The 9510-nt window shown below is 39.1% G+C and overlaps 1 long non-coding RNA gene across 1 annotated transcript; it reads right to left on the reverse strand.

Moving 5' to 3' along the window:
• Positions 1-285: 285 nt before the first annotated feature.
• Positions 286-9017, reverse strand: LOC121294368. Its single transcript, XR_005946777.1, has 2 exons — positions 8736-9017; positions 286-975 (listed from the first exon to the last, which is right to left on the reverse strand). It is a non-coding gene; the product is annotated as an uncharacterized LOC121294368 (long non-coding RNA).
• Between the last annotated feature and the right edge of the window lie 493 nt (positions 9018-9510).

The following is a 9510-nucleotide window of genomic DNA, read 5'->3' on the forward strand; positions in this document are numbered from 1 at the left end:
AATTTTGCAAACCAACTGAAATGTTTTGGATTGTGTTAATCTACCATACTCGTGAAACACAGCATCGCGACTGATTGCATTGCCTTCACATGGGATAGCACGACATTGAAACAGGAATGGTAAATGAGCATCATTTGTTCTCCAGGTTTCAGCCCTGCTCCCATTAATAAATAATCTGAATGAATCGGTTCATGCATCCTTAATTAAACATTTATATTTCAGAGAGAAAAAAAAATAGAAGGTTCTTTTTGCCCTAGTAAATAACAGACACATGTATCTTGTCAATTCTGTACATCGGTTTTATTCATATCATTTGTGTAAATAATTGGAGATGACACTTTACTTCATACATTCACAGGAAATCACAAATGCAGATGGTCTAACAAGCCACATGTCATATAACTTATATAAGAATAATATTAGCATTTACTTATAACAGAAGACTGCAGCTCAGTTTTAAAAGGAGAACAATTAAAAATTGCAAATACTCATAAAAGCATTTCAGATCTTAGACTTTTCCCTGCAAAATAATAATAATAAAAAATACATGTAACTACATTACTTCTTGAAAAAACATATTCATGACAACACCTTTTCTGTGTAATAGCAGATCCTGGCTACAATGTCATTTTTATGATTTATTATAATATGTCCTGTGTAGGGTGTCACTTATTATATTTTTTTTCTCACAGTTTGACCAGACAGAACCTAGCTGCATGCAATGACGTTTTTATACAAAGACAGGCATTAATAAATTAACTTATATTAAACTGTCCCACTGTATTTGTAACAAATCTGGAGAAATCATCATTCTGTTGGGCTTGCTTGTTTTGTGCAAACCACATGTCTGGTTTCATAGTCACTGTGTTGGTTGCATCTGGTCTTGGGTCCCTTAAAACTGATGACATTTAACATTTCCAAGTGTATTTATACTTCTGATTTTTTTTATCAGAATCAGCAGGGGTTTCTTTGCATCTATTTTGAGAAAAAAAAAAACAGGCTTTGTAAGCTCTCTGCATTTAAATTCAAGGAGATGCAATCGCTTGCAAAAATGTAAAATTCACCTTTTTAAAATTGTATTTGTTTCCTATTTGATATGGACAGGGGAGCAATTACTGGTAAGAGTACCATATGACTCTGTGTACACTGGGACAGTTTGGGACTGTTCAGGCTTTTCAACTCATATTGCAAAGAATTTTGGTTCTCTTTTACCTGTCTTGGGTATGTTTTACAGCAGGACTACATTTACCAGAATGCTTTTGGGTGTGAGTTTTAAAGTGTCCATGGAGTTCTATGGTAGGTGAATGGCTTGGTGTAGCTAGCTGGAAAGGGGTTCATAGAGTATGCAGTGTAATAATGTTTACACCAAATCGTGTTACTTCTACAATAAAGTCGTTTTAAAAACAGGTCTGCATGCATTGCATTAGGGGATTTTTAGAGGGTTAGTTAGTCACTCTATTCAAGTCCATTGCATGCCATGACAGTGTTTTTTTTTAGCAGTTACCAGTCCAGATTTGATTGCACTTCCCAAAACAACGGAAGCACAAAGGACGGCTCTCTCATTCACTCAGGTGTGGAGAAAGGACTATCATGCAGCATCCCTGAGACCTCCAATTCTGCATAAGCTTTTCACACAGAGTAGGCTCTGTAAGGCGAGTGAAACATGCATTATAAACTAAAGCCAGGACAGCGTGGGGTTGGCGCGTTGGAATCCAACTTCAAAAGAATATTCTTTCTCTCTGAATCCGTTGAAAAATTCAACCTTGTGACTCACCAGATACATTAAGGACAGTTTTCTCTCCTCTGTTTATTTGGTGAAGATATTATTTATGCATTTATAAATTCTGTTATAGGAACAAATACAGTATGAATATGGTCATTTTTCACAACAAACACATTTCACGTTTGAATACTCAAATGTTACAATGTTATTATGCATAGTTACAGTGCATTTCATCTGTTTTTGCACCTAATATGTAAGTACACAATTAAGGGTTAAGGTTAGGGAGAGGGTGTAGGATATCATGCAAAAAGATTTACATGTTAAGTACATTGTTACTATGCATAATAACATTGTAATTATGTGTAAGTACACATGTATTTACTAAGTAACTACTATGTAAATGCAGAATTAGAGACAATGTAAAGTGTTACCATTTGAGAAGTGTCATTTTTCTTTATATATTCATAGGTATAGACAGTTACTCTAAATTCCACATCTCATTACTTTATAAAAAAAAAGCTGTGAAGTCGTTTGTGTGTGTGCCTTTCACAGTGGTGTCATTAAAGACTGTATATTTATGAGAAAAAATCTTCTGTTCACAGTAATCCTGCACTGTGTTTGCTTGCATAAAAAAAAAAAAAAAAAAAAAAAATCTAAAATTAAAAACTTTCACTTCTGCCTTCCAATGAATTGCTTTTAAAATGAGCCTGCTTTTTTCAGGCTAAGGAACACAGAAGACTGCAATAAATAACACTCACACACTGACATTTTTTGTTAACTAACCAAGTTAAAAGAGAATGTATGTTATGGTAACATAATTGGATTTGAATTCCTCTTGTGGCAGTGCCGTGTGATGCTCTGCCGTTACGGATTCTGTCCCCAGTTGGTGAGGTGAGACGAGGTTAAAAGCGCTAAAGCCAGGAATGCAGACGAGCCCGGCTCTTTTGCATAGTGGTTAAGATGCTCTCTTGCGGTGGATGGGGTCACCGGTTTGCGCCCAGCCTCCACATTGTTACACCAATTCAGGCATTTTAGAAACCCAGAGAAATGCAAGTATCTATTTAGACCTTATTGCAAGGATGGCATGTGAAGGGTATTTTACAGTAGAGCTGATTCAGAACCAGGAGAACAAATCAGTGATTTATTTAAAGTACTGATAGTAATCAGTACCATAGTAAAAATGCTCTTTCTAGTCTTTGTTATATGTTTCAGATATTCCCTCCCATTACATTTGATCAAAAATCAGTAGTAAAACTTTGGGAAGAAACCCAAATACACAGACCAGTACAAACGTTTTGCACATTTACACATTTAATGCAATAAACCAACTCAGTAAAATAGCAGATAAAATCACCAGATACTGTAGGTATGATATAGAAGATCTCAATCAATCAAATAATTCACTGTGATCACCCTGCCACCATTGGAGGGAAGGCATGCAAACTGCAAGAAGCAATCCATAGTTTTGAGACATGAATATAAATGCACTACAGGAAAGATTCATGGACTCAATAGCTGTGTCCCCTTTCGGCAGAGTCTGATAATCAAACAGAGGAGCAAGGTTTGAGAAGGCTTGTGAATGATCCCATTGCACCAGCCCACTCTGAATAAAGTAAAACCAAACTGCTGTGAATAGGACTCATCAGAGTCATTAAAGGGAAGTGCTGTCAGCGTTTGTATTTGTTTGCTGTGACCCGCTCCACTGTGTCCTTAAACGTTGATGCAAATCAAGCAGAACTGCCTGCAGTGATTTTTTTTTTTTAAATGTGTCATTATGTTTTTTTCTTTGTTTGTTTTTAAACAGGTTTAACATTACCCCTACCCCATTACTGTGTCCAACATAAGATACTATGCCAAGTTTAACCTGTCTCATACTAACCTCCTCTTACAATCAAAGAAGACTTTAACTTTCCCAGTTCAGATTGTACGACTGGCCTTGACAGTTTTATTAAAGGAGACATCCCCTGACAGTGGTGGGAGGTGTCATTTTATTGTGGCCTGTGCACAAGATGGTGAAAAAGTTGTACTGGAATGTTTATGAGTCATATTGTCATTTGAAATTGCATTAATGTACTTGTTTCTTGTAATTCTGCAGTCTTCAAAGGAAAGGGAAAAGAGAGTAGATGTTTTACAGCAACGGTGCTGGTAAAGCTGTAAGTGGGACATTATCATCACCTAAAAGAACTTAACAGTGTGCCTTTAAATGAGCAATGTCAGCTACTGGATTGCTATTCAAAACTTTTTTCAAAATTGTGTTCAACTTGATGTATTGCATAAGATGCACATTATTTGGCCACTTCTCAAAAATGACATCCTCATGTTCATTTTTTGATAATAATAATAACGCAATTCAAATAATAATTGTCAACTTAGAACCCCTCCACCAGAACAAACACAAAAACACACACGCACACACACACACACACACACACACACACACACACACACACACACACACACACACACACACACACACACACACTTGCCTGAAAAAGGGGAACTAGGAAACTCTCTTTCAGATTCACTTCCCTGTGCAGGTCACTGTGTGTTGTTGTTACACACAGAGACTACTGGATTCAATACACTTATTGTGGTTAAAGGTTGGTGACTTTTTTGGGATAAGCACAATGGTGGTTTCATTCTGTGAGCAGGGAGGAGGAGGAGGAGGAGGAGGAGGAGGAGGAGGAGGGAGCAGGGGATTGGGGTTGCCCAGTTCCCTTTTACATCAAAGACTATCGATACCGGTAGGCTGTAGCAACCTTGAACGCATCTTCGTCAGGCTTGTGAGTGAAGCTCCTTGCACAAGAGCTCAGTGGCTGCTCCTGATGGCGCTGTGCTTCCATGGAGTCAGTTCATTCCATGCCAAACAGGACACAATCCTGAATGATCCCAAAATCCCATGGGAATACCCAGAGGTATTTGAATTAATTTGGGCAACCAATTCTCATTATCTTTAAAATGAATAGCCCCTAAAGGTATCTTCCAGGCTTGAAATTTTGCTGACAGAATAACAACTTTTTTCTCGTTTTATGTGATAACAAAAAAATCAGTGCGGGTGAGGTTGGAATCATTGGTGGTTTTTGCAAGAAAATACCCAGCTCTCCTGAGCACTGTTGCTGCAGCCCTTGTGAGCTTACAGCCAGGCGTATAACAGCACAGTACAATACATTCCCCTGTTTATGTGGTAATTACATCACAAGAGTAGATCACTTCAAGTGTGACATCTGGATGCATGCTTACGACTGTATCTCCAGATTCCGGCACGCTCAGTAACATGAAACTGTGTAAATACTTTTATCACAATTGGATAAGAGGTGCTCTAGATACAATTCAGAAGTGTCACATACTTATGTGTCTCCCAGTGTAGGGATAATAAATACAAAGCATCAAGACCGATGCATCTCAGGGATGGCAGTAAGTCTCCCTTTGCATAGCAGCTTGATCCATTCCTGGTTTTTACCATGTTTAATAAGACACACATTGAGCTTGTTACCTATACATTGTGGCTCATCAAGCTTGCAGTAAAACCTGGAAGGGGTGAAACTGCTATGCAATAGGAGTCTTACAGTATTTCCATCCCGGTTTCTTTAGTTTAGGTGCATTGCGACTCAGCACTCCAATCAGTTTCTAGGTGTGCTATGCAGTAGAAGATCACTTCCACAACAAAAACCTGCAGCTGTAAACAAGGACTACTTAGACTGCAGCGATAGACAGTACTCCATCTGCAAATCCTGCAAAGCTATTACAGTCATCTAAAACTATCCCCTGGGTTACAGTGCTATTGTCTTTTTTTTTTCTTTCTATAGATGCGATACAAAGAAAACTAAAACGACTCACAATTGTGCACTTGTCTCCTCACAACAGCTGATAATGGTTCACAAATCTTAACAGAACAGATACACAACTTTGGGCAGCCAGTATCATATTGCTGAGGTGTCTGGTTTTTTTTTTTTTTGGTTTTAAAGAAACTGACAATTCCTGTGTGCCATGCAGATCTGTGCCTAGTTTTCCCGGCAGCAGTGAGTGGCTGAATCCTTCCTGTCTTCTCAGGAAGTCTGTTACATGTGCAGATGCGCACCCTGTTACCCAACTCAGGACCTCTTTCAGCCTCAACTGTGATCAGATACAAGCCTTTCTTAATAATAATCTGAAGCTAGGTGTTTGTACAGCGTGTGTTAAAAGAGGTTCCATTGTGTACAGCTTTGTCAGGTTACCTGGAGTGCAATGTGTATAGGATAAATATTGGTAGTCAATAGCAGCAAGAAATCTTTTTTCTCTATAAAAACATACGATTTAACCACAGAAAAATAAAAGCACGACCCTTATTCCAACACTAGCACTTCTACAGAAGTAAGATGATCCTCAAGAATGTGATTATACAATTCACTTCAAAGGATGGGGTGACAGTTGGTATTTCCAGTCAGGTTTCCACATTCTTATCTGTTTGAAACTGTGTTGTGGACATTTTCATTTATTACACAACCCCATTGAGAAACGTCAGCCTGCTGCTTCCAGAGGCTGTGGTAATAACCTGAGATTTACTTGAGGTAATTTCAAACAACACAATTGAGCAAGAGCATGGAGTCTGAACACTTTCTGGTTAAACAGACAGCGGACTGCTCCCCCCCCATGACTAATAATGTGTCATATACGTGAGATGTATCATATTATGTATAATACATTTGAAATGCTTACCGTAATCTGCATAGTATTAAAGAGACACCTTCCACCACCTTGTGGAGTCGGTCAAGCATGTGATTAGAGCAAATAGGTCCAAATCATTCACATTTATTTTTTTGTATCTAATGCAGCCCACATTACTTTTGTTTCACAAGCCTTGTAAAAGAGGGTTAAGGTTAAGTGACTGCAGTCTTTGCGAACTGTCTAGAGAACAGAACCCAAATGAGAAATAAATAGGATCAATGACTCACTCTCGCCAAAACCGAATTATCATTGCGTGCAATGAGCTGCAATCTGCATTTTTAACGAGACTGAACTAACAGTCATTCAAGTAAACACCTCCTTACATAATTACTAGGCACATGTATACCATTAAAAAAAATACCATACATAGGGGCTCCTGAGTGGCGTGTCCTGTAAAGGCGCACTGAGTGGAGTGCAGGATGCTCCCTATAGCCTGGACATCTCCAGTTTGAGTCCAGGCTATTCCACTGTCGACGTGGACGGCAGCTCCCAGGCGGTGGTGCACAATTGGCCGACCGCCGCCTGGGGGGCGGGGGGACTGGGTCGGCCAGGGTGTCCTCGGCTCACCGCGCATTAGCGACCCCTGTGGTCTGGACGGGCGCCTGCGGGCTTGCCTGTAAGCTACCTTTGATGCTGTAGCTCTGGGCTGGCTGCATGGCAGGCCTGCAGAGTGAAAAGAAGCTGATGGAATACGCTTCGAAAGATAGCGCGTGTTCGTCTTTGCCGCTCCCACAGGAGTGGTAGAGGTGGGCTGAGCCTAAATACTATTGGGCATTTCAAATTGGGAGAAAAACGGGGTAAAAGTTAGTTGGCGAGTAATAAATTACGTTAAAAAAAAAACACAATACATTACTTTTATATAGGAAAGAGAACTACAAATAACAGTAAGTCATATTGGGTACAATTTACTGTAATCTTTTTGTTAGTCCCACGCTGTAAAATTTAATCACACAGACACCCCTTCACATCTGTTTCTGGTAGTCAATGGTGGGACCAGCCAAGTGTAGCAAAGGAAGGGCTTTACTTTCCATACCAGCCACCTGACGCGATGACGGAAACACCATTAAAACACCCTCTAAAAGTTTCCTTACATTTATATTAAAAATATACCATCACTTTCATTATAACAGCACAATAGCAGTGGTATTTGCATAACATGTCTCTTTTATACCATGATGCAGTTTTCCTGCCCTACAGTAGACTTCACTGGGGCAAGTTCTGAACCCCAGGACCGGGCACAGCAGCAGCTGCAACGTTTGAGATTAGTAGTCTATCTCTGCACTGTAAGTGTAAAGCAAACAGAAGGTATTCATGATCATTGGTGCTATGGGTAGGTATGCAAGACTTCTCTCCCCAGTAACCTTCATAACAGGGACCCTGGTTTGTGGGTTGGAAGACATGAAAGCATGACAAAATAGAGGAGACTGAGACTGCAGTAGAGTTCATCGTTCAGGGTGAATTCTGTATTAATCATTCCATCCCTCACAAGACGATCATGCAGTTCCATTCTGTGGGCTGCTGTTGTTTCGTATTGAGACTGCAGGCCATTGGAAAGACATTCACAGTACTGACCAGTGCGTCAAACAAAAACAGGAAACGCAATCGCTGTCACAGAAAATGTAGTACCGATGCTGTCTGTCTGCCACTGAAAGGATTGCTGGTCTGGCTACTCCTAAAATGGCAGAAACAAATATTTTGGACAACATATTATATTTAAAATAACTATAACAATTAACTACAACTTACAAAGTGTTTTCTTTTTTTTTTTTTTTTTTTATTAGTTAAAAACAAAACAAAACAGGACATCCAAAAATGAATGGGAAAGCAAAACATGTTTTTATTGAAAGAAACTTGGTTCTTTTTTTGTTTTGTTTTTGCTATAAGAAACCAGATAAAGTGAACGCATTGATCAGTGAGAATGTTTAATTAATTGTAAGTATAGGAGATGTATTTTGTTTAACTGTATTCTTTCAGTCTCGAGCTGTAAAAGAGCAGGCCTTGCTGATGGTACGGTTTGTTTACATTAGTCAAAGTTATTTTTAACAGCAGATATCCCTCCTTGAAGCATTCTTGACAATGCCCTTTCTACTAACAGCAGAGTTTGGTAAAACAAAAAAAATAAATAAATAATGAAACTCCCACCACTGTATACAGCTGACTGTTATTTCTGAACAACCTACTTTTGCACGTCCAACTAAAGCACCGATACACAAGATAATGCAGTTGAAGTCTGCCGGTCAGTGTGGTGGTATGGAAAGTTGTCCCTTTATGTTCAAGAGCACAGCGGTACAGTACAGTAGTGCCTTACCTTTCTGGAGACTAGGAAGCAGGTGTAATGTGTAATCTCCCCTCACTTCTTACTTCCTATCTTCATTCTGGTGTTAATTAAATAAATATATAAAGATGGATATACTGACTTCTGTTTTCCAGAACAGACTATATAAAATCTCAACCCCACGCTGTGTTTCCTTGCTGCAAGGCTAACTGTACGTAGTCAGTAAACCCATGCACTGGTTTGACACAGCTTTCTACCCATTCTGCCTCGCTTTGCTGCTCTCTAACTGAACGGCAATGGAATGGAACGGCAAAGGCAAAAATCATGACAGTTATAAATCAAACAGGGAAGTCAATATAGTGAACACAAAAACTTCCTTTATTCATGCATTGAAGCTGCTACTTGAGGGGTTTTTTTGTGTTTTGTTCTTTTACTGATAGGAACAGGGCTATAACTTATAGACTTCCCCAAACAAGTAGGTTAGTCATAGACTCCAGCAGAGAAAAGATATTAATTACGTTGACACTAGAAGGCTGGCCTGCGGGGTAGCTGGCTGGGAGGGGAGAGGCCAGGGTGAGGCTGCGATGGCTCAGCCTGCTGCTCCTCCTGCTTCCTTATGCTCTGCACAGTGGCCACATTATTATTATTACTATTATTAATATTTATTATTATTATTATTATTATTATTATTATTATTATTATTATTATTATTATTATTATTTTTTATTATAAAAGTAAAGGGCAGAGGTTTTATTAACCCAACTTCTAAAGATGAGTGAACACAAAGCCACTTTTTCAGGAACAGTGG

This window comes from Polyodon spathula, chromosome 19 (genome assembly GCF_017654505.1).
Source record: "Polyodon spathula isolate WHYD16114869_AA chromosome 19, ASM1765450v1, whole genome shotgun sequence".
In the NCBI taxonomy this organism is placed as follows: Eukaryota; Metazoa; Chordata; class Actinopteri; order Acipenseriformes; family Polyodontidae; genus Polyodon; species Polyodon spathula.